Source organism: Epinephelus lanceolatus, chromosome 23 (assembly GCF_041903045.1).
Source record: "Epinephelus lanceolatus isolate andai-2023 chromosome 23, ASM4190304v1, whole genome shotgun sequence".
Classification (NCBI taxonomy): Eukaryota; Metazoa; Chordata; class Actinopteri; order Perciformes; family Serranidae; genus Epinephelus; species Epinephelus lanceolatus.
Genome location: NC_135756.1, coordinates 16,166,005 through 16,191,755, shown reverse-complemented (window position 1 = coordinate 16,191,755; position 25,751 = coordinate 16,166,005). Strand labels below are relative to the sequence as shown.

General features: G+C 42.3%; 1 protein-coding gene across 1 annotated transcript in view; it reads right to left on the bottom strand.

Annotated features, from left to right (window-relative positions):
• Positions 1–25,751, bottom strand: part of plxna4 (plexin A4) — a 322,421-nt gene that overhangs the window by 165,973 nt on the left and 130,697 nt on the right. The gene's annotated exons all lie outside the window — the stretch shown is intronic.

Here is a 25,751-nt window from a genome sequence, read left to right as displayed (position 1 = left end):
CTTTATACGTCTCCTCTCACACACTGGAATTGCAGAATTAGGCTATGACCTAAACTTTAATATGACAGTAGGTTTTTGGGGTTTTTTTGGATGAAGAAATTACTGTGATGGATTAGTCTGAGTGACACTCATTACTTAAGTTTTGTGACACAAGCTAAATTATGTGTTCCATCCATTTAACTTTCAAGAATTTGTTTACTCCTTCTATAAAACCTCGCTCTCTGCATTATTTTCAAACACATTTGTCTCTTATACCAATGAAGACATCACAAGTATAAGCCATCCTTTCACTGACTCCACGGGAGGTTTTTCTAAAATTAGCGCTTCTTTATCAAGGGAGCACATTAGAGTTTCACGCCCATGCATTATGCCGCAGCACAAAAGCAGTGTTTTGTGCATGATAATGGAGGCTTCACAGTGGGAGTCAAATAACGGCACACCATAAATAAATGAGTGTGTTGTTTCAGGATGGTTGGTTATCTAATCGCGAAGACGGTGGAACAAATAAAAAGGAGCATGCAAGCATGTTCGAGGAAAAATGATACCTTTATAACGACGGATGTGTGAGCGTTAAGATGTGTGAATCTCATATTAGCTTCTGGAGTGTAAAACATAATGAACATACACACTTGGTGGTATGAAATTTTATCGTGGGTCGATATTAATGCTAATCTGTCAAAGCACAGACTCTTAACTTGTATATTATTCTCTGTTTTTCTCTTCAGACAGTTGATTTTAAGTATGTACGCAGAATTTCACTTCGCTGGTATGACTGTCTAAGGGCAACTAATAACATTCTGTCTTACTTTTAACTCCCACTCTCCCTTGTGTCCTGCGCACTCCGTCTTTCTTTACCATCTCCTCTCCTCCTCTCCCTCCTCCATCTCTCCGTCTTATTACCTACATTCATATCTTCATTGTCTACCTATTCTGCCCTTTTACAATGTGACACATCAAAGTATGAGGAGCAAATAGGCAAACCAAGTGGCCCTGTCGGAGTGCAGCAATCCTGAATGACAGAGAGAAAAAGAGACAAAGAGGAGAGATTGAGAGGAACTGAGACAGATCAACTGGAGAACGTTCAGATAGAGATGGGTGTAAGCTGCACTAAAACTCAAAGACAGATAAAAGTTAATTCTTTCTCAGGGAGAGACACAGAGGGAGAGAGAGAGGAGTCTAAGAGGATATTTGGTGAATGGAGCCTGTCAGCTCGCGTTGTGCAGAAATCCTCTTATACCTCAAAATTTCAATTAGGTGAGGAAGCGTTTTGGTGCGGTGCGCTTCTCTCATTCTGCGCAGGAAGTACAAGGTGCATGAGGTGGGATTTGTCACAGCAGCGACAGGCCTGCTCCACCTACATTATGATTCAGAGAACACACACACAAACACACGCACACAAAGAGAGCTCCCCCTTCCACCTGCCAGAGCCATTTCGAGTGACAACAGTGGTACACTTGATGCTACTTCAGTGTTCAGTGAGCAGTGTTGCAATTGAGTTTGTTCCACTGAAGAGGATCTGAAATTTAAACTCCACAGGTTTGTGTTGGGCTGCTGTCGTCTGTATGACAGCTACAATTACACTATGTGTCAACCTCTCCAGATGACACTGACTTACAGTAATTACAATGCCAAATGTAGCAGCCCATTTTCATGGTTTGTTTTCATTTAATTCCCACCTTAGCGAGTCACTTTCATTTCGCAGTGTCTGTTACCATCACCCTGACTATCATATATGATAAAAATAGGAAAAATACCCTGCTTAAACTCTGACTTTGTATTTAAAAGTACAATTGAGAATGTAGATATCTTCTTAGTAAAGAATATTTTCTTTATTAGGTAACTAGCTGTTCTATTAACAAAACAGTTTAGAGGCTCAAAAACACAGATGTAAGTTCAATTTGATAAAGAAACTCTAAACACTTGGGTCTCAGTTTTGGCCATTACTTCTATTGGTTCTGGTACCATCACATTCAAAGTAACTGCTAAGATTTGGCAACATGGAGACGAGACTGCAATGAATTCAGACAGAGCAGGAAACATAAATAGATTATACCTACAAGTACGACTAAAGTTAAAAAATGTTGGTATTGTATGTTTCTGTAAACCATGGATACATTACATCACATGTTTTACATGTGTCAAATCAACGTTTCTAAAGTGGCATAGGTCTGATTATATCGGGAGGCGGCAGAGATGTTTGAGACCAACAAACAATGATACTGTTTATTTTTTAGTGAGAAATCAGCTGCATTTCCAGCCATGAGTGACCCACCAAAACTGGTTGTTTTTTAGCGAGACACTGGCAGCATTTTCAGCCGTGATTGCATAGGGCACACTGTCAGGAGAGACAAACCAGGCTAATATCTAGAACCCCCGCAAATAATTTGGGACTGGGGTCGCTGATGGCCACTCATATTGGCATATTTGCAATGAAACCCCCTTAAACCTCCCAATGAGGCACTATCAGTGCACCGCTGCTGCCTCCAAAATCCCTCTGAGACCCTGTGAGAGTGTGTGTCTGTGACGGTGACAGTGAGGCTGTAGCCACACAATACTGTTTTGTTTGTGTATTGTTCAATTTCAAGTTTAAATTTGCCTTTGCAATAAACACAGCCGTTCTTTAATGTTGTTAACTGTCATTTTGTGCACTCATGATGCATTTTTATTGCAGGCGCTTCGTTGTCTGGGGCCCCCCAGAGTCCAGGAATGCTACTGCATGATTGTGCCACAAATCGGATGTTTTTCATGAGAAATTGACAGTATTTTGGCCAAAACACGACCTTCTTCTAACCATAATCAAGTGTTTCTTGTGCCTAAACATAACATGCTAACCATAACATTGCAGAAACATAAAGTTTCCACATGTTCGTTACATAACAGCAGACGAATGTCATACTGCCAACATTTATTCTGGTGAGTGGGTTGAAAAAAACCTTCAAACTTGCACTAATACTTACAGTAGAATCCCCTTTACTAACTTCTCCTTTCTCTAATTCACACCACTTCCAGGTAAGTTTTGCTCTCCTCTCCTTCCCTCATCCTCTCACTATCCCATCTCTCTCCTCAAAGCACTTCACCTATTTTGCTATCTATTCCCTCAGCGTTCTTTACAAACTATTCATCTCTTATTACCTCTGCATCCCTTCTCCCAGCAAACCTTCTCTCACTAGCTCTTTACACCCTCTCTCTCTGCCCATCTAGTCCTTCTGCTCTTTTCTTTCCCAAAACTCTATCCTGTCGTTCTCTTCCTCTCACCTCTCCCCCCTCCTCTCTATTCCCAGCTTCCCAGCTGGCTTTCATCTTCCCCAGGTTAGATTACTGTAAAGCACTGCCTGTCTGCCAGCATTCCTGAAAGCTTTTCATCTCTGCTCCGATTCATCTGGGGAGACAGAGAGAACGAGGGAGAGAGGGTGAGGGAAAGAGACGGAGAGGAATGCAGAGGATGCAAGTCGAGAGAGAGAGTGTGAGGCTGTGTTGTGTTGCAGCTATGGATTTCAGAGCCTTAAGTGGTTAACCTGCACTGCACACTGCATTGGCTGATGGGAAATTTCCCCGCTGGTCTCTTGGCTGTCTGTGAAACGCCCACTAAGAGCTGAGAGCGCACCTCGCTGGGGACAGACAAATATGTGCCCACATACGCACACACGTTGGCAGAAGCAACACACGATAAACACAAGCAACGTGCACAATATCACAAGTGTACACACAAAGCAGTGTAATCTGAACATACATTATACATGTGTTGTAATAACACAAGAATATGCATAATATATGAGTGAAAATAAAAACCAAGAAAATTGCTCAAAAGATGAAAGAAGAGAGGAAACTAAAAAACTCAGAGCATTTGTTGATTCTTGAACACTCGCTCTTCACACACACTTTCCCACCAAGCAGATCAACACAACTACAGTCTACCAGATGAATTCTTGTTATGTTTTTAGCATCGGATTTGACTCTGGCAGCGTGATAATACACCTGGAGATGTGTTTATGGTGTCATTAAGTCAGATAGGCACCACTCATCTCCACACGGCACTCTGAAATTTTCGCAGCCTTGAGAGAAAGAGTGTATGAGATGTAAATGCAACTGAAATTGTGCCTAAGTGTGTGTGAGTGTGTTTCTGCCCACATACATGCATTGACAGTTTACAAACAGCAGTACAGGTTTAATTACAGAAGGCCCTCCAGCTGTTTATTGCTCTGCTTCAGTGTGTGTGTGTAGGGGGGTGTATTTGTGTGTTTCCTGTATGTGTTCTTGTGAAACTGTGTGTGTGTGTGTGTGTGTGTGTGTGTGTGTGTGTGTGTGTGTGTGTGTTGCTGTGGAAATGGGGGGACTGTGTCAGTGGGTGAGTATCCAGCTGTAGCTCTAACATTTATGTCCTGCAAGGTTTGGTTACTGAGAAAACAACATTTATACTGGTGTGCGCTGTGTCTGTATGTGTGTGTGTGTGTGTGTGTGTGTGTGTGTCTGTGCAGACAGCAGCACATATGAAACCAAAATGTGCTTTCTTTAAGCAAATCCATCCACTACAAACGTCTATCCATTCTACATTTAGTGAATCCTCCCACAATTTTCTGCAAATAAGCTCAGAAAAAGACAGACTGAGCCACTCTGCTCGGGTATAACATGACCGCTGATTTAAAAATATCACTGGGCCTATGGTTGCAAATAACAATCATTGTAAGTATTGATTATTTTTGTTAATTATTCCTTTAATTAGCTGATTAATGTTAAATGTATGAAAGGTCAGAAAATAAAGAAATGCCCATCACAAGTCCAGTGAACAAAAGCGGACGTTCGCATTTGCTTTTTTACAACTGACAATGCAAAATCCAAAATATTCACCTAAGAATGACAAAACTGGCGAATGTTTGGCATTTTTTCATGATAAATGGATAATAAAGGGACAGTTCTCCCCAAAAGTACATATTTTTCCTCTTACCTGTAGGGCTATTCATCAGTCTAGATTATTTTGGTGTGAGTTGCTGAGAGTTGGAGATTTCTGCCTTTTTTCCACCAGTAACAGAGCAGTTTTATGGAGGAAATACTTTCTTTCATTCTAACTACACCTGCCACTGCATCACTGCCCTGTCATGAACATGACCCTCTCGACCATGAGTAGATGCATGCTTACCTCTGCACAGCGATACGATTGGTTGATGCAGTTCAGCAGACAGAGAAAAGTTCCTGCATGAAACCGCTCACAACTAGGTCTGTGGATCATCTTGAGTAACCCGGTCACGATTGTGTGAAAGAGAAATTGCTGTTGAGTTTTTCAAATGTATTTTTTAGGCGCTTTGAGCACCACAAGCTGAGTGCCATCTAGTTCAATTATATTAGAGAAAAGGCAGACATCTCTATGGCCACTGCCTCCAACACTCCGCAACTCACACTAAAACTATCTAGACTGATAAATAGCACTACAGGGAAAAGGGTATTTGGGTTGAACTATCCCTTTAAAGAGATTTGTGGTCAAATCATTTTGTTGTGCGTCGGCTAATAAATTAATCAAGTCATTGTTCTGGCACCAACTGGAACAAAATAATTGTCACTGAATACAATATCCATTCGCCTCCTCTTGAGCAGTAAATTGACCTTTGTATTATGCAGCATGTGAGAGAATTTCTACGACGCCTTCAGCCTAACTTCAGACACTCAGCCATATCCACACATCCAGACCTTATTGTACCGGGTCTCTCCCTCTACGATGGGGCTGTGTGATGATATGGTGCTCTGAAGTATTATGGGCATCCCTCCATGTGATATTTATGGACCTGCCAGTCTTCCGGCCCTACTCACAACTCCCACACCCTTTAATCTTAGTGCTGTCATCTACTGTCACTGCCTTATGACTATGGCCTTGGCTAACTGCCAGCTGACACATAGGCACTATGTGTGTGTGTGTGTGTGTGTGTGTTTGTGCGTGTGTACGCACTTGAGAGTGTGAATGTGAGACTGTTGAAATACAACACCCATTGTATAGTACAGTAGAGTACAGTAGAGTACAGTATGTCAGTCAGATGTAGGCCAGAAGTGACAGGCGTAAAGGAGGAGTGCTCAGTGATAACACCAGTAACAATACACGACCTCCAAAAACATAAACGCTGTGTGCATGCACAGACAACAAACAGAAAGTGCATGCCAAATCACAGCTTTCTCTTCCAGTCCAATTCCTGTATGTTAGGCGCAACACACTAATTTGGCAAGAAGATTGAGAGAGAAAGAAAAAGACTTGAGAGAAAAAACAAGAAAAGGCTGGGGAGGAGAACAAAACTGTCCTCCAAGCAGTGCTTTTACACTCAAACTGAACTGAATTAGCAATTTCAGAAAATAATAATTCTTTAGTCTTTGGCAGAAACTACCACCCCCACGCAGAAAAAAATGGAAATTACACATAATGAATACATTAACATGTATGTCATGATAATTCTCGTAATCAAAGCTAACAGTATGTGGTGCTTATTACCCTAAATTATCTACAGTTTTCTCAATAGGCCCTCAGAGGCTCTTTGGTGGCCGTCCACATCCTCTGTGTGCAGATTCAGAAATCACTCGAGGCAGATGAGCAGGCTGAATGAAAGAGTGAATGAATGAAGCCATCAACAGTCTTACAGAGTTTGAAAAAGAGGGCAGAATCCTGCACGCACTCACAAGCACAACATGCACATATACAGGCAAAGACAAGAGCCCAGCCTTACCCTGTTATAATAAGCATTTATCACTAAAGCCTTCCACAAAACAGCTAATTCGTCAGGCTCTGTGGGAAGCTCATTGTTACTGTAGAGGTGATGCGAAATTGCTGTGATCAGCCAAGTAAGTAATTATAAAATGAAACATCAACTATATTGTGCAAAGTTGGAAAGCAGCACTCTGTAAATTCTCTTGAATAAGACTGCACACAATACAGTTCACAGAGTTTGGAGCACACGGCTCTGTATCGTGTTACAAACTTAAAAGATATGGGTAAATATGGGTAAATGTCAAGTATTAATATGAAGAACTGTCTCAAGCACAAGGTATGAGCTACCAGGAAGATGAGTTAAAGGTCAGTCTCTCAATATGTATAAATTACAACTTATGCCAATAGCAAATGTATTCACATATGATGAGAATGCTTGGGGGGGGGTGCTTCCTCGGTGCTTTAACTTTGCAGAAAGACAGATGGGTTCGCTCACCCTTTTCCTCTCGGTCTCTCTCTATGGGATGAAAGCTGAGTATCATTATCTGTCAGGAAGTCTTCAGGTGGACCTGCTGTGTAAGCACACTGACCAACCTCATCCATTTTCCCTACACATCTCTCCCATTGCCATTGTTCTGGGTGTGTAGAGTTACGGGAGCTAATACTGCCTAAATGGTAAAAGAAGTACATGTAAAACTAATTGTGTATTCAATCAATTGCTGCATCATTAAGTTGCTGGCACTGTGGTGTTTAAAGTGCAATCAATAAATGCAATTAATACCACAAAATACACTGCAGTATTTTTTGCTGGCTGTCATTGCGCGGTAATGGTAAGAGGGATTATCGTTGTCACTACTCAGCTGGCTTGTGTAACGTCAGTCTTTGGGGAAATTAACAACACCTCCCTGTTTTCCTCCTGCTTTGCAAGCCCTGCAACTTACATACTGGGTGACTGACACAGTGTGGACTTGGCTGCAATGGCCTTGGGGCAAAGTTTCACCTCTGGGGGAGAAAAATAAATAAATTCAAATTTCCCAAATTACTTAATGGTGTGTTGAAATGTCCTGGGATACAGTATTTGCAATATTTGTCACTGTTTTAACTAGGGATGTCGATGGTAAACTGTTGACCGGTATTTTTGATCAGTCACGCATGTCAGTCTAAAGGTTAATTTTGCTATTCTTCAGTTTACTGTACTGAGCACCAACCGGGTCTAGTTGGGGCAAGTAAGTGGCACCACTTATTCACTAATTATAGCTTCTAACGCCATCCCAACCAAACAGCCTTGCTGCAGAAGCATGATGGCAACCCCCAGTCTCCCCTTTGGTTGCCTGATGAGTAAGCTAACCACAAACCCCCTTTAGCTTTGTTGTTAGCTCTGTTAGCACCATTAATAGTGTCAGCACAGCTAGTGGTGCTAACATAATTAACAATGTTAAAGGCTTTTTGTGGCTAAAATGAAGCCATTTACTAGCTGGGGCTATCTGCATGGACACTAGGGGGTGGCAACCATGATTCCGCAGCAAAATGGTGGAGTGGGGTGACCAGCAGTATTCCCCAAATGAGCAGCACCACTAGCTAGCTCCCGACTGACCCGGGTGCAGCGTAGGGCACAGTAGCCAAGGCTAACGTTAGCTAACCAGTGGAGACTGAAGAATCGGCAGTGGGCGCTATGTTTTCTCATGTTGATGCAGCTAACCGGCCGTCAATTAGCAAAGCCAATAGAAAATAAAATTAAAAAAAGACATTTACATAAAAAAATTAAACATCTTACCACCTCTAAATGGATAGCGCTTTCAAATGTAGCGCTAAAGCTCACTGAATCAATGGAGAACCAGACTAAAACAAAATGCCCCTTGTATTTCACATAATTTTGTGTTTTGTCTTTTTTAATCCTTTTAATTACCAATTACCAGTCAGTTACTAATGTCGGGCTGTTGAAAGCAAAATTAACTGAAACTGACATCCCCAGTTTTGACCTATTTAATGAATACCAGGTTGATTAACATTAACATGTGCTTTCCTGTGATAGACTACCTGGATTCCCGATAAATAAAGACAATGTGCAAGAATAAGCTGCCAAAATTATTTGATCCAGGCCTACTGGGGTCACATTGCTGAGGTTTATGCTGTTACTACAGAAACCTTTCAGCATCCAATACTACTGAACTATCTGATTGCTCCACTGACATTAAACAGCATGAGAACCGATTTGATGTTTACAGATCCAGGATCACGCTCTGTTGGACAGCTGTGTATCACTGAAGCACCAATACACCCAAAATCAATAAAGCTTCCATATCATCTTTGCCCCCCGAAAACCCCATTTCCTCCACTCCTAGCCCCTAAACTGTCCCACTTGAGCACAATCATTTCCATCTCTCTGGGGCTATGTATTTTAGCAAGCCCGGTCTCTGGCCAGGAGATGAGGGCTCTAAGAGGGGGGACTGGTAGAAGGATTAGCCTCCCTATCCTCCTTCAGCTCTTTACCATTTTAATGAGGCAGGGCCAGAGGGTCTTTCTTCTGCCCCAGCCAACTGTGTCATAGTCTGGGCCTGGGGACTGAGTACGGCTGCAGGGGTTCAGGGACGGTTCTAATACAGCACAGCCATTGTACAGGGAAATGGAGTGAGATATGGCGCTGATGAGAAGCGAATGAGGAGAGGTGTGTGTGTGAGAGAGAAACTGACGGAGACGGAAGTATGTGGGTGTCGTATATGAGTGTGTACGCACAAACCTCTATGTGTGTCTCCTCCCAGAATAAAAGAGTAATTTAGGGCTTTCTATGGGCCTACCTCCAAAGCTCCCTTGGTATGCACCTCGATAACAGAGAGAGGGCACATGTGGATTAACACTCTATTGAAGGAACTGTAATTACCTGCTGATATGAATATTATTATTACTACCGGGCAAAAACCTGACAATTTTCTTTTCAAAAACCCACAAAACCAGCCGAGTGAATGGTAAGGGTTAACTAAGGAGGGAAAAGAAATTGGGTGGTGAGGCTGTATTTGCAACATCACTTTCACAAAAGACAACGAACATCAGGCTGAGTCAGTGAAAGGGCAACTATCTGGGACTGTATTATCCCAGGATTAAACAAATCCACAAATGCTTCCAGGCTACTTTTGTCTGCTTCTCTTTAAATTAACATCTATACATTGCGGAGTGGACACATTCAACCAACTGTAAACTTAAAGCTGCTGACAAAGACTAGATGATTCATGGCATTGCAATCAACAGGACATGTGTGTGCCACTGTATTCAATATTAGTAAATTGCTCTGACATATGCTTCCAAAGCCACCTGGGGATATGCAAAGCAAATGTCTATTGGATGCTTTAAAGGAGGACAAAGCTACTGGGGTGAGAGCATGGACAAAAAGCCACTGGGCTGCCATAGGGCTTGACAGGGATGGCCAGTGGGAGAGGGAAAGGGGCCGAGGGCTCAAGTGGTGTGTGTAAAGATCAAAGGTGTGTGCAGCACATGGATGTGCATATACTTGTCAATGCTTCCATGGGAGCAAGCATCCAGTGACACCAGTGAAATCAAGACTGAGACAATTTTTTCAGAATCTACAAAAAACCCACGGCAAAACAAAACTGCACTCCCAGCAGGGGGTCGGAGTGAGTCTTCTCTATTGGACAAAGGGCCTGTCAATCATCACAGGGGGTCAGGAGGGTGGTCAAAACTCAAACAAGGGCACAATGGCTCTTTGGGACTCCATACTCACACACACTCTGAAAGAATGCATGGCTAATCAACCTTGGAGGAAAAAAGAAACACAAATAACCTTGAACTGATGTTCTGTGTGTGTCAGTGATAAAGGGTTTCATAAAAAGGAGGAACTAGACCAGCCAAAGAATGCTACTGATGTGAATGCACGCAGCCATGGCTATTGAATTGGTTATAATGGAGGAGTCCATGAAGAGGAGTCATTGATACAGGCTGAAGTCCACTTCATGGTGGTTTTGGCATTGAGTGGGTGAGACTGAGAACCATTTCACAGCCAAAGACACTTGGCCTCGGGGCAGAAATGCCTATGGAGTAGGCCTAGGCTCAATGCTGTGACCTAAGGGTGTCAAGGAGCACAGAACACAATCATTACTGTCACTAGAGCTTGACAATGACTTAGGCTTTGTCTGTCTGTCTCAATCTTTCTCACGCATACATTGAATGACTTCAGACACAAGTGGTAAGCACCCATGCCAGTCAACCAAGCCCCTCTGGAGTCATATCCCGAACCTATGAAACAGCCAAGGCGCCCACACGCCTTTGTTTCCAATTGTTTCCTCTTTTTCGTTATGCACTCTTCTTATTTCATTTTACCTTCCCAATAACCTCATTTGCTAATGTCCCTCTTTATCTCTCACACTTCTGCTACTTTTTTATTTTACACTCTCCGCCTTTGTCTGCTATCCTCTGCCAGACCTTTACCTTGATTCTGCTCACCTTTTCTTCTCTCCTCAACAAGGCTACTACCTCTGTGTTCAGGCCCTGTAGTCCCAGGGCAGGCTAAATCACAGCCAGCCACAGGCGCTAAATAAGAACAAACGCCTCTACTTTACCTGGACGGGCTCCCTGAGGGGACACTCAGAGACTAAAAGACAGCTAGCATTCTCTCCGTTTCTCTCTGTACACCCCCTCCCCCAGCTCCCCTCACTCCCTGCACCGTGTGTAATTGAAAAACACAAGGCCCAAAGGCCTGCACTTTCTTGACTAAAGAAATAGGGCAAATGCCTCATAGGGAAAGGAAGAGAAAGGGAGGGTGTCGGGGAGACACCGAGAAAATGCAATGTGGGAGTAGTGATTTAATTGGACAATAAGGCAGACACTTACGCTGGCATGTACCTGGTTACTGTCTGCACACAGTGGAGGACTGTTTTTAGGAGGATAGAGGGCAGTAGGTGAGAAAATAAATAGAGTGGGAGGAAAAACATCATATAAATATATTATAAAGATCCGCAGAGCATAAAGATGCACAGAATACTGGGAAATTCTTGCCTGGGTCCTGACCTTTGAATCCGCCCACTCCACTGAACTGGAGTTGACTGATTTGTCTGGCATTGTGACATGAAATATTGGTTTCTCGGTTAAAAGCACCACCATAGGACTCAATTAGCCAATCAGCACCATGGGCAGGACTAACATCATTGTCAAGGTATTGCCAAGTGTTGTCAAGCAGTGTGCCAGAACCAATGAGGACTAATAACAAAAATGGCAAGCGCTAAAGACAAGATAGATGCTGCTATCGAGGCTAAAACGAAATGTCTTCTCTGCTCCCTTCCTAAAAGCCCTGCAGAATAGTTATGTTGGGATAAGTACTCATCAGTGTGGACTTAAACTGGCGTTAGAGTCAGGCAGACACATTCTCCAATGATTGGTAAGCAAAAATTGAATTGAGTGTAACAAGTTGACAAATCTGTCTGACATCAAGCAAGAAAAAAAAAAAGTTTCCTGAAGGTGTAAGACCTCACTTTGTGAATGTTCGGAGTCAAGTGGAAATGGGAGAACCTGAAGAAAGAAACAGCAAAAACTGGAGTTCCTGATAAGTTTGGACACCAATGGTCAGAGTCTGGGTTGTCATGCAAACATGCTGTATATATGCACATGCTGGAAGTGCATACATCACCTTAAAGCCACAGCTCCGACTGGAAATACAGCACCAAGTGATAGCCTCAGACATACATAGTGTTACTTCCTGAGATTCACAGTATCCGTCCAACTTGTTTGACACAAAAAGCTAGAAGAGACTGCTTGTGTAGAAAATAAAAGACAGGTTGCACAGGGGGACGTTTGCAGGACCCTCCATCGTGCTAAGTTGTTTGATTTCAAACAGCAGGTGTGTATTAATCCCCCTACTGATAGGACACAAGCTATGGGGCTCCCTCGTCACTTTCTTTACACACACACCCACACACACAATAATCAAAGGGAAATTCACATATCTCACAGGCACAGAGGGGACATACACAACATGCTGTACATGCACAACGCCCTTGTACAATTTTTAGGTGATCGTCAAATCAACATAAGTCGAGTCATAAATGCCTGACATGTTAGTCTCCAGCTACCACTCTGAGGCTCAGCTGTGCATGTGCATACATATGATGCCAGCGTGTGACTAATTATTAATTTCTTCTTTGTGTATTAGTGTGTGTCACTGCTCCTGCCTGACTGCTCTGCATTCTCATCTCTCTCTCTCTCTCTCTCGCTCTCTCTCTCTCACATCGTGCACACAGATGAAAGCAGGACTTGTGTGTAATTAATTGGATATGTTTGTAATTAGGGGGCGAGAGAGGGAGAGATGCATGCAAGCCTCCTTTTGTTTTGTCTGTTGCGCCTAACAACAGCACAGGAAAATAAAAACTGATTACACAGAACACTAATTACCATGGAATTATCCCCCTCACTTCACAGGGTTAATTCTTGTTCCGTGTGTGTGTGTGTGTGTGTGTGTGTCTTTCGCATGCATGCACACACATGCAATTTGTCTGCCTTCCTTCTACATGGATATGGACACATGTTGGTGCAACATTCAGTATGTTATTGACCATTAGCCTGATCACTGAGAGGCATAAGTTCAGGATGAAAGGTAATGAAATATTTGCTTAACAAGAAAGCGGCTTGCTTGTTTGTTGGTGAAACACAGTGTGACACATGAGCTGTCAGGGACAAAATGGATACAGCCAAAGATTTTCTTTCAGACAAGACACTCACTAATGAGCTCTGAGGTCCATAGACTCCAACAATAACTCCTCAAATTTACTCTCAACTTTGTTTGATCCTGTTAGACTTCACATATTCATGGTAGCTTTCAAGATATCCGACAGACAGAATATTTAACATTTCAGGAAGAGACAATGCACAATGGATGAGACATCTTCCATCAGCAGAAATAGACAACTATGGAAAAGTTAGATAAAAAATTAGTGAGTATAGGAAAAGGGGAACATCATGGAACAACATGTGCACTGCAGTCTGGAGTAGGAAAGAACAAGGAGGAGAAAGATGTCATGTTTTAATGCATTTAACATCGAGAGATACTTTTTAAAAACATCTTCCAGACAGGGCTGTGACAATAACTACATCATAATAAGCTCATCTCCGTAGTTACAGCATCTTTTTTTTTTTTTTTTGAGCCAATTTAATAAATTAATTGAAAAATGTGCTACCTTGGCTCTAATGCGGCCCCCACTGTCTGTGGTCACCACTCTGTAACCTCACTTAATGTCCTGCCTTCAGACAACAAGTTAACAAAGACAGAGACCGAAACTGCTCTGGTTAGAAGTGGACAGCAGATATTACTAAAGTTGTAACCAACATCACAATCTCTTAGACTGAGGTTGCAAAAACAGACCTGTGTTTCCACTGATAACATTCTGCCATTAGAAACAGTTGTTACCGGATGAAACCTCAGTTGTATAAGTACAATAACTGCAAGGAGAGAAAGAGGGAGTAACACGGTGCCTGGAAACGGGCGAGGGATGTGACCAGATGATCGTAGTTCATGAAAATGCAGCACAGTGATGATACAGACATTTAATACACCAGATGTATATAACACAGACCTGCTTATGGACATTAAACTCGCTTTGGGGTAGTTAGAGGCGGATGACCAACGGGTATCACCGTTTCTGCAGTGATACGTTGCTTTTTTACCATGGTCTGACAAAATCCCTACCATCACAGCCCTACTTTCAGATGACTAGAATCACCACCTTGTGGTTGTATGCCTGCGCAAACCAGTCAAGTTGCAGTTACAGTTTACATCCATGTCTGTCCAGACTCACATGTAGCCAGGACAATCAACAATGTTTCATATGTTGCTTCAAAGTAGCTACAAATTCAAGAACATGGATGCCTTACACACATTATTAACCCAATCAGCACAGTTTCAAGATGGACACCCAGGATTAGTGTCACTCATTCAGTGTCTGACCAAATGTCTCCCCCTCCGTTCCTGAGTTACAACGCTGAATAATGGCCAGAAAAGTGTTTTTGAAGAACATTATGATGTCACAGAGAAGTTGACCTTTGACCTTTTGGATAAAAAATGTCATCATTTTATTCTGTTGCACATTTGTGTGAAATTTTGTCAGTTGTACATGAATTCTCTAAATGTTTTTTTAAGGCCAGAGTGACCTTTGACCAGTTCATCCTTGAGTCCAAGTGGACAAGAAATTCCCCCAAGCTGTTCTTGAGCATTCACTAGAATGGCATGTACATCTACTACTCATAAACAAGGCCAGGAAGCTATTCAAAACAGTCCAATAAAGTGCCTTAATCGCACTCATGTTGGTCTCAAACGTCGAGCTCTGCCACTAAATGACCACAGCAGTGCTTTCACTGCGCCTGCTTTCCTGTTATTTGGGCTTTCTTTCCGCTAAGCAGGGAGAGTTGGTAATGAGTTGGTCGGCCGTTTGGATTGTTCTGTTTATGTGCCGTGTGTGTGCCTGCCTGTTTGAAAGTATATGTTCCCACAAACACGTGTACACACACATCACTTCCAACTGTGCCTAAAATGCCATCTGATTAACAGCTCCAATTTTTTCTCTTTTTACTTGGTGGCGTTAATAAGCTTATCCTCCGGCAGCTTTTACACAAACAAACACAGACGCACAACCGACACCAAGAGACTAACTATAAAAGCATTTTCAGGCTTTTAAAGTGAGCTTCTATTGGCATGGGGTAATAAAGAGGTCTACACATGCACACACACACACACACCAACACACACACACACACACACAACATGGTAGGTAACAAACTGTTAAGTTGCAAAAAATCATAGAAATAAAATCTACGTCTGCTTGTTCTGCACATTCAATCTGCTGCAGAGATGACGGGCCATCTGTGACGACTGTAAAGTAATTTCACTTCATTGTGAGATTGATACACAGTGCGTATTACCAAAAAGGTCATATATTTACTGTGCTAATAGAGTTAGATGATATTGGCATTAATAGTCAAAGGCACCACTCATCAGAAATCTGGCAAAAGATTTATGTTTCATACCAAGTCAACCATAAATACTTTCCCTCATACATGCCTTTTTCTCTGCACACTCCTCCTAATTCCTTTGCTGCACACATGCCAAACTAAACACTGGCACCTCAACAACCGTGCAAATACAGTACAGAAATGCAAAAACCAAGCCAAGCGGATAGATGACAGTACGCGCATCCAAAAGCGTGTGCTCTCTGATAGCAAACATATCTCTTGAATCTATTTTTCCACCGAGGTGGACCTGAGGGGGGACACCCTCTTCCCTGTAGATTACGGAAACGGAAGAGTGGATCCCTCCAGACCTTTCTCTCTTTTTCTCCCTCCCTCTCCCTCCCTGTCTTCCTGCATCCCTCTGTTGCATGGCTCGGCTCGCCCCGTGTTACCATGGCAACAGGAACCGGTGCAGCATGGCGAGGACTACGGAGGGAGGAAGGAAAGGAAGAGAGGGAAGGGAGAGTCCACCTGCAGTCCCCTACCAGCAGCAGAACCCCTGAGGGAATCTAGCAGGAGAGACGAGGAGACAAGAGTTCATCCCCAACTTCCTCTCTCGCACAAACGTATTTGTCCTTCAGCATCAACACTGACTTGTCCTTCTGTCTCTTCCTCTCTTATCTCCATCCTCTCCTCCTTTATCCTGCCCTCCTCCTCTTTCCTTTCCCCACCAAATCTTTGTCCTTCCAACCTTTTCTTCCTCCGTCTCTCCTCTTCTTCTTTGCGTCTATCCCTCCCTCCTTTTCTCCACCACCTCCTGGAATGAATTAGTAATGACAGTGGTTTGGGTCCACTCTGGTGAAGGAGAATTGTAATTATAAAAATGTCACTCCTGGTTATGGCAAGAGAATGAGAGAGAAGCCATTACTGTCTGTGACATCTGTACTTTGTTGGAGAGATAAAAGAAAGAACAAATCCTGCTTCATTTTATTTACAGGGTCATATCAGTCTTATATGTAACTAGCAAGCTTAAAAAAAGAGAAGACAAAAGCTTTTATTCCATGTTGTGATAGTGAATTTCTTTTTTATGGCTGTATGAATGCCACATCATCTCTGAGAGAAACATTTGAGCTTGAAATGTCACCTTATGACAACATGTGGCAGACATAAAAATTGACTGTTGGACCTCTCATGCCTCAGTTTATTCTCACCCAACATTTTTGTTATTTATGAAATGTCAAAAGTACCGTCAAATATCCATTCTAGTGATTCCCTTATATTCTATCTACAGCGACACACAGCAGTGAGTCCATAAACAAGGCAAGTGTCTGTGGTTAGTTTACATCTGTAATAGCAGCAGGACAGCCGAGGGTCTGTTATCTAAATTGCTAGAGTCAATTGAACTGTTCAACTGTTTAACCTGAACAGGTGAAATGAAGATAACGTTGTCAGTCCTGGATACAAACAGGCTCAGTAGTGGATGACACGCTAACAAGAATATTGGGTTAAAGCAGAGTAATGACTGTTTTGCCCTCACTATTCTCTGTGAAGTTTGCTGGACGTGATGTAATGTTGTGTTTTACGTTGCTCGAGTACTGTGCTGGACTCCCTTTGAAAAATCGCCTTTTAAACGCTACATTTGATTGTCAGCAACCAGTCATGTGGTAAGTTATGGTAAGCTTAAGGATGTTGTCTATGACAGTAAAGTACTCTATTTACTATTTGTAAAATATCTCTGGCACACTGTGGTCTATTAACTGACTTTCAATTATGTCTGCATCATAACCATTGTAGCCTTCCGACAAGAGCTTTGGTGTGTTCATAACCTTTTTAGAAGCATTGTAATACAGCATGGAACAGCAGTCGCATTTTCAGGGACTTTATAAAACTTAACCAAAACTTTTTTAAAAAAATCTATGACACAATTTCAATTAATTCATCCATTTTCCGTAACTGCTTATCCTGTTGGGGGTCACGAAGGGCTGGAGCCTATCCCAGCTGACAATGGGCAACAAGCAGGTACACACTGGACAAGTCGCCAGACTATCTCAGGATTGTCAAAGAAACAGATGACCACTCACGCTCACATTCACACTCACTGTCATGTGACCAGGAACAACCAATCACAGCCGACAGATATCTTTCCCTTCTTCTGTAAGTATCAGTCTGTGGTAAATATGCAAAAGTTGATACATACTTATAAACAGCGCCTGGAAGAAGATCAGCTCTGGACTCAGGATTTCAGGTAAAAAGGTTATGATGCGGCGCTTGTTAAGGTCGCTTTGGAACCTCAGATGCAACCCGAAAGCTGGCTCAAAAAAGGTACAAAAGAAGCGCCCACAGCCCGATTTCCCCGTTTTCCAGGCGGCTAAGGACGCGGCAGGGGTTCAAACCAGGAACCCTCTTGCTGTAAAGTGACAATGCTAAACACTGCACCACTGTGCTGCCCACAATGTCACTGCCTTTATCAATTAGCATGTTTTATTGACCTACATAACCTTCTAGCTTAGGTTCGACAGATTTTAGGGATATGAAGCATTTGAAGATGTTCCAGAAATTGATATACAATCAGCAAAAATACCAATGTGGGCACTAGCGGACCATTTCTATTGCAGTTATTAACTAGACATTTCTCTCTGCTTTCTCATTTCGACTGGCAAAATCTTGCAAGAAGATAAGAATCGCAAGGTGTAGAATCAGATGCAGTGCGTGAGAAGAGTGGCCTTCAACCAGAAACACAAGGATCAAGGCCCTGCATTGGCAAGCATCCACTGTGCTGGGGTGTCTTTGAGAATGATCCTGAATACCTATCAGCTCTGGAGCTTCTGTTGTGCTGCTGATTATCTGGTTGGACCAAGCAAAAAGCCAATTCCTGATTAATCAATGATGCATTATCATCAGCATATACAAAGTTAAGTTTCTTAACCTCTCACCTACAGTATACTTGCAATAAAGCAAAAACAGTATTTCATGTTTTGATGGTGATACAACATGGAGCCTCATCATAATTCCTGTTAATAATGTTATGATATGAGAAGCTTATGTAGCTTCTTATCTGTGTTGGTTAGAGTCACCAGTAAAGGCAGCGCTGTCACACTGATGTAACAATCTGACCTGAGCAGGGCCAGGGTGCCGAGACTCCCATCACACTGATAAAGATGTTCATAAAAGGATTTATATTGGCTGTCACGGAGTGTATAGATTCATATCAGGTACATATAGATGCAACATCCATGCACAGCTACACACAAAGATACAGATGGAGAGACAGACACATCACACACACACACACACACACAAGCCGAGCTCCTGCCCCCATTCATCTTCACTATTTATGCTACCAGACCGACTGTGATCTGAGAGATCTCACCAGCTGATTCTGGTTCAGATTTGAGGTATTGGATGACAAGAGGAAATCACATAGAACCCAGATATGATCAGATTCAGGGACGTCCTCTAATGCCTTGCACCGAAACACAACTGGATCACGTTTTGACACATAACACAGGCAGCCTGCTTATCCCATCATTACTGCAGCTCACATTCCCTTTGAAAGACAACATAACCCAATTACCGGCATCCTGTTTTTGACAAAAACAACACACGGGTGTGTGACAGTGTGTGTGTGTGTGTCTTTGTACGTTGATATTCCAGATAGGTATTATTACACTGGGATGGATCCTCCTGAAGGTCATTCATATATGCCCTGCTGTACAACATATTTTGGCTTTCATCCCTAAACCTATAAAGACATTTGGACTGCCTGATACTGTCTGGTGTCACATTTAATAAAAACCCGTCATCAATCATGAAACTTTATTTGCAGAGGTATATAAATATTAAGTCTGGGAATCAGCGTGTTGCACAGATGGAACCTGAGCTGATAGCCATTATCACTTGTCGCTCTTTCTACAGTTACATTTGCTGTTGCACAATATAACAGTGATCTTACATTATGTGCACACCCGTATCTCCATGTGGCTGATACTATCAGTGCGCTGATGTGTGTTGATGCGGGCCAAAGCACCCATTGGCACTTACTGGCAGTTGATAGTGTTGGATTTCAGTCATTTTGTTGATCATCATGAATTGCATTTTAGCTGAAACTTCCTGTGTCTCAACTTGAACACTCCCATTTGTACATGTACATGTAATACACTCCATACACTATGTACTTACTTGCGTAGCGCAGGAATTTTGACTGGGTACTGTGGTCTCAAATCAAACATGGCTGCTGCGCACTTACAGGAAATGACACCTGCAAGATTTGACAGCTTTTCGTCTTCTGCACAGCAAATTGCAGCTGCGCAGAGCATTAACGCCAACATTTGCTGAATGATTGTCGCACGCCAAAATATATGCTTGCTATATTTGCTTGTTTGCTCACTTGGCCTCTTCTGTATTAATTTATTGTATTAAAAATAATCCTGCTTTCACAGCATGTTTCTATATCTATGAATGCCTGTGGCTGATACTAGCTTACTCTATCACCAGCTGATCTAGCGAGTTATTGTTAGCTGCCATTTTGCAAATACCTGTCAAGCATTTTACCACAAATCTAATCCTAAAATCTTCTACAAATAGTGAAGGTGACAATTAAACATGTGTGAACACTAACAGATGACCATAGATCTTAAAGCTTACACCACAACACATGAACGCCAATGCTTGATGATAAAATGTGCCGCTGCTAGCCAGCTCACAAGCTAACATTAGCATTCATGCTATCTTTTGCGATACCAAATTACTATAGAATAAACCCAATACACAAACTTACGGCTTATATCTGACAGAAATATGGTGGTAGCAAAAAGATACACATGTATATTTGAATATGCTTTAGATGTTCACCACAGCAGTCGGCCGCCATTTCACAAGTTCATCATTTGTTTGTGGTCCCACCCCTTACACTACATAGGCAACATGGCAACCACCAGGGGTGAGAAGTGTCCGGTGCTCCACAATCAACTTTTTGACAGTTATGAGTGCACCATCCTGGTACTCATAGTGCACTGTATTTTGCCATACAGTGTGAACGCACTTATGCACCTCAATAGCATGTAAAGAAATATCCGGTTTGAGACACAGCACCAAAATTATGGTAGTAAGCATTTCTTTGCACAACTTGAATGACAGAAAGGTTGAACAAATACAATACAGTCTGAGTTTTAAACCAAAAGAGCTACATCACAACAGTGTGTTGGAAACTACAGATCCAACTCTAAAAATGTGTCTGACGTGTTTAAAAACTCGCTCACAGACTTCCTCACTGTTGAGTTATATAACAAAAAGCAATAATAAGCTAGTTGATTAGATTAAATGCAGAGCTCTGGAGAAGCTTTCATTACGGATGTTGGATGAAGAGATGTTATGGTGCAGGACCCATTCATTAACAGAATCCATTAGTGTATAAATGAACAGAGGAAAGAATAACAGGAAAGACCAATTATGATATACTGACTCAATGCAGCACATGTGGGTTTGCATGCCTGTTTCTGTCAAGTGCTCATAGATTAATGTGTGTAGATTAATATGCGTGTGCTCTGGCTGCCATGTGTGTTTCAGGGGCTTAGAAAAGTCACAAACACGACATTGCTGAGTGTTATCAGGCCTCTCTCAAGGTTGCCATGTGCTACTTTAATTAACACACGCTGCCAGAGGGAGGCTCCACTGATACAACAGCAATGCACCCAAATTCTCTATCAATGTTCCTACAACGTCGCTGCAGGCCGGCAGTATTTATGCTCTTACCACTGAGATGCACCAGCAATAAATCAAAGTGAAAGAAAATCCAAGCTTCATGTGGAGGCACGGTGGTGAGGAAATTCATAAAACAGGTTTAACACGAATACACAGTTTATGAAGAGAGAACGCCAGTGTGTAATCCTTTCAACATGCCAAGGACACATTTAAAAACACTTAAAACTTTGTCAAGGTCAAGTTGTTATTGTGAGACACACATGGCTACAGTATGTATACACAACTCCTTATTTAAAACTTCAAAATGCTCATAATTGAAACATTTCTGATCTGTTACAGCCAAAATGGTTGCTTTTGAAAATAGCTGTTTTTTTATGCGTGTGTGTGTAGAGAGAGAGCAAGTGTGCCCACTGATGTCTGAAACATGTCCTTGAGCAAAGCAGTGTGCAAGGACCAGAAGATAAGGCCCGTCTGTGCACACACACCTACAGAATTAATTTTTCACACATTAATGTATAGACGCTCAGCCAGACTATCTCTCTCGCACACACGCATCCACACGCATCCGTGCACAATCATCGAGATACGGTCTTTTGAATCTGCGCCGTGTGACGAAGTACAGTCGCACAAAACCACAGAGGGCACCAGCACAGCCCTGATCACAAACACTGCCCTGCCGTGTTCCTATCACATACACACACCAGTGCACAACCAAACACCTTCTTTGTGATCTGACTCATGCAAACACACCTCTGGGTGAACACACAAATGCAAAAACAATCTCAGGAGTAAAAACCTTCCATATGCAAGCAGATAAACATATACATTTACATAGAGATCCACGTATATATATATATATACGTGCATTGCTATAGAGACACTTCTTTTGGTCTATTATAGCTCTCACTCCTCTGGAGTATTTTGTATCCTACAGGAATTCCCTCCACTTGTATATTTTTGTCCTTACACACAAGGACACATTAAGACGCATATAAAACATAATGCAGGATGTAAACATCTGTAAATAGAGTCACAGAATTTAAAATTGGCACTTCACACACAGTTGTTAGAGAAAAACAAACACCTCTTCAATTTATCTCCCATATCTCCCTTTAAAGTTTGCCTCTGACCCAGTGCTGCCTCTCTTCTTTCTCCCATTCTCCCCATCAAAACCTCCTCTCCCTGATGGGCCGGCTCTGTTGTGCTCCCCGACATGCAAGCGCAAGAAGAGAAGAGCAGTATAACATAAAGGGAGTGAGAAAAAAGTAAGACAAGGCCAGAGAGGGAGCTCCTTCACCACTGGAGGAGAAAAAAGGGAGAAAGGAATAAGGAAAATGAAGGGTAGAGGCTGCTGAAAGCAAAGCCTACAACTAATGTACAAACAGCACTTATGGTATGATTCACCTACAGCAAAAACCTACTAGTAAACCAAATAATTAAGCTACTGGAAAGCTCTGTCAAAACATTTGTTAATGTAACAGGCATGTCCTTAAAACATGCCGAGTTGGAATTGGGGAGCGAGACAGGCAGTGAGAACGATAAAAACAAGTGACAACCTTGATGGAAAGTTAAAGCAAGCAACAGAGGTGAGAAAAGAAATGTAATTAAAATGAAGCCAGACCAGGTTCAAAGACAAAATCAATGAGAAAAAATTAACCAAAGACAGACAGAAGCATAAATGCAGATCGAGTGTGGCAAAGCATGACTACAATGCAACATACGATTCTCTGAACCGGTTCATAAATAGAGAAACAGCAGGAACAAAGGAAGGAGAGAGCGAACAGAAAGAGGAGAAGAGAATAGAGGAGAGCATGTTTCCTCTAGTGCTGAGTCCCCATGTGTCTGACAGTCCAATGGATGATTTATGGCGAGCGTTGTCTAGCAGTGTAATTGGCCGCCATGTTGGTTCCCAGTGTGGGAATGAGAGCATGAGAGAAGCGGAGGTATCTCAGGACGTTTGTGAACTATGTCCAAATAGCAGCAATCTACAGAGAGAAGTGGAAGGTAAGGGGCGGAGAAGCTGACAAGGAAAAGACAGGGATGAGGGAAGTGCGGTGAAAGACAGAGGCCACACTAACAAAGGCTGAGTGCGGCAGAAAACTCTTCTGCATTCTCCCTCTCAGCGTCAAGTTAAATAAAACCACAACCACACATTTACATACAATGCGTGTAGCAAAAACATCTTGATGTTAATTGTCCTTTCCCACCAGGCTTGGTCGGATCCGCAGCTTCAAAATGAGCTTTAAAAATGAAGTCCTCGAGAAATAATTTAAATATGTTTAGTCTGGTAATTACTTTCACACTTGAAGCCTTTTGCTCCTTGTTTATTCAGACTAACGGCTGGAGAGCAAATGTCAGCCGATGATCTAGCACTGCGTAAATTGGTGAGTAACACCTAATCAACATGCCATCAGTGTGCAAAGACGTAGTTGCAAGCGTGTCTCAGTTTAAAAGTTTATTGACGGATGTGTGGTCAGCAATGAGATCACCGCCGCCACGTCAAAATGAGGTCATACTACTGTTCGGTAATTTAAGATGAAGTGCCTCATGGGACAGGATCCACTCCTCAAGGGACATTGAATTTAGTGAAGGGGCCAAGGTTAAAACAACATATTTTGATTTAGACTTGAGTTAGAGCTTTGTTTGAGCAATAATTTTCACCCGAAAATCTGCTGACACCACAGGTGAAGTCCCCTGGGCGCAGAAAGTCAATTTAAGAAAAGCTGAAAGGTGATTAAGAAAATGCCCTGGCCATGTTTAGCTAGGAATGCCTCTTAACCCCAGTTCAGACCAATGTTTCGTGACGAGACAAAACCAATTTAGATCATTGCAGAGAAAAGTTGCTCAGTGTGAACTGGCCAGTCTAAGCTTGACTCAAGTTGGCTGATGGTGTAACTCTGTTGGTCAAATTGCCAGAGCCTGGTTTTATAACCTGTTTCAACAGCCAATCCTCCCTGCTGAGCCCTTTGTTTCCGTCCTCCCTCACGGTGTGCCAGTGTCGGACGGTGGGTTGCTGCTGCTGCTGCTCACTGTATGTGCTGGTGTCCGAATCACTACAACAAATGTAACTGTAGCCAGTATCTCACTATCACTATCCTCGTTCATATTTTAAGAAGCAACAAATTATATTCAGCCACAAAATAAGCCTGAAAAGCTGGAAATCAGAGCGGAGGTACAGAGAGTTGTTGCATAGAGATGATACACCATCTCATCTAGTTGCATTGGTGTGAGCCAGCAGGTTTTTAGAATGTTACAAGCAGTTGCCTGTTCGTCTCGTCAGGAATCTTTGGTCTGACCTGGGCTTTAGAATTTCCTCAAAGTAAACATAAGCCATTTCAAGACTTTTTGGTTTCCTTTAGGTAAATGAGCACTGGCCATGAAGACCCAAAAGAAGCACTACTTTGTAAGTGTTGGATGGACAGCTTTAATTAGTATGAATGGGCCAGTAGTGGAGCAGGTGGGTGGCTCTACGGGCTCCAGCCAAGAGTTTTCTCAAAAGCCCTGAATCTATGCTACTCCCTGAAGAAATCTAATATAACTGAGTAAATATTCTTCTGTTGGCCTAATATTTAATTCAGAGTACGGAAGTCCACACTTACTTGGCATTGTTGGGCATCTTTGATTTGCAATTAGAGCAGCCCAGATTCTTGTGGCAAGTGTAGCAGATTTGTCACCTAAACATTCATTCTGTGAGCTTTACTCCAGCGTAGTAACAGAAATAGTTTTCAAGATTAGTAATGCTGTTTGCGCCACTTTCCTACCCTACCTATGTTTTGTAACTCAAAAATAGTAACATTGGACAGTTTTTGGATCTTTTTAGGCGGCAGGGTTGAAAATGAACAATTCTCAACATTTGTTGTGTTACGGTTTCAGATGATGAAGACAGTTTGAGAACAAGTAGATACAAAATAGGATGTAGGCACATCCTGATGATTTTTTCGTTGGCATCCACTATGTTTTTGCCAAATAATGTACAGATTTTTAGGGTTTCTATTTGGAAATTCAAATCATCAGTCGGACACCCCTCAGTCGACTGAGACTGCTTCAAGTCAAGTCTTTTTTGTGCAGTGTAGGCTATTTTTGAGGGGTTTGGTTCCCAGATCTTGATGGTACAGGCTGCTCTGGACATGGGGGCAGCTGCCTTAGGGAGGGGAGGCTTTGCACCCTAAGGCTCCGAAATAACATTATCTTCTGCCTTCTGCATAGAGGTGTTAAATTTACAGCTCACGGCAACTTACTACGATAAAGTCTCTGACTTTTGTTTGATATCTAGTGTCAGCAAAAAAATGTTGCAGCACAATTCTGATCTGTTGTCAGTGCAGTTAGCTTGTTTACTATATGACATGAACGTCACTTTTAAACTGAACTTCCCGCTGAATGCCTCTTTCTCAAACTTTATATACGAAAAAAGGAACGCATACATTCGTATTGA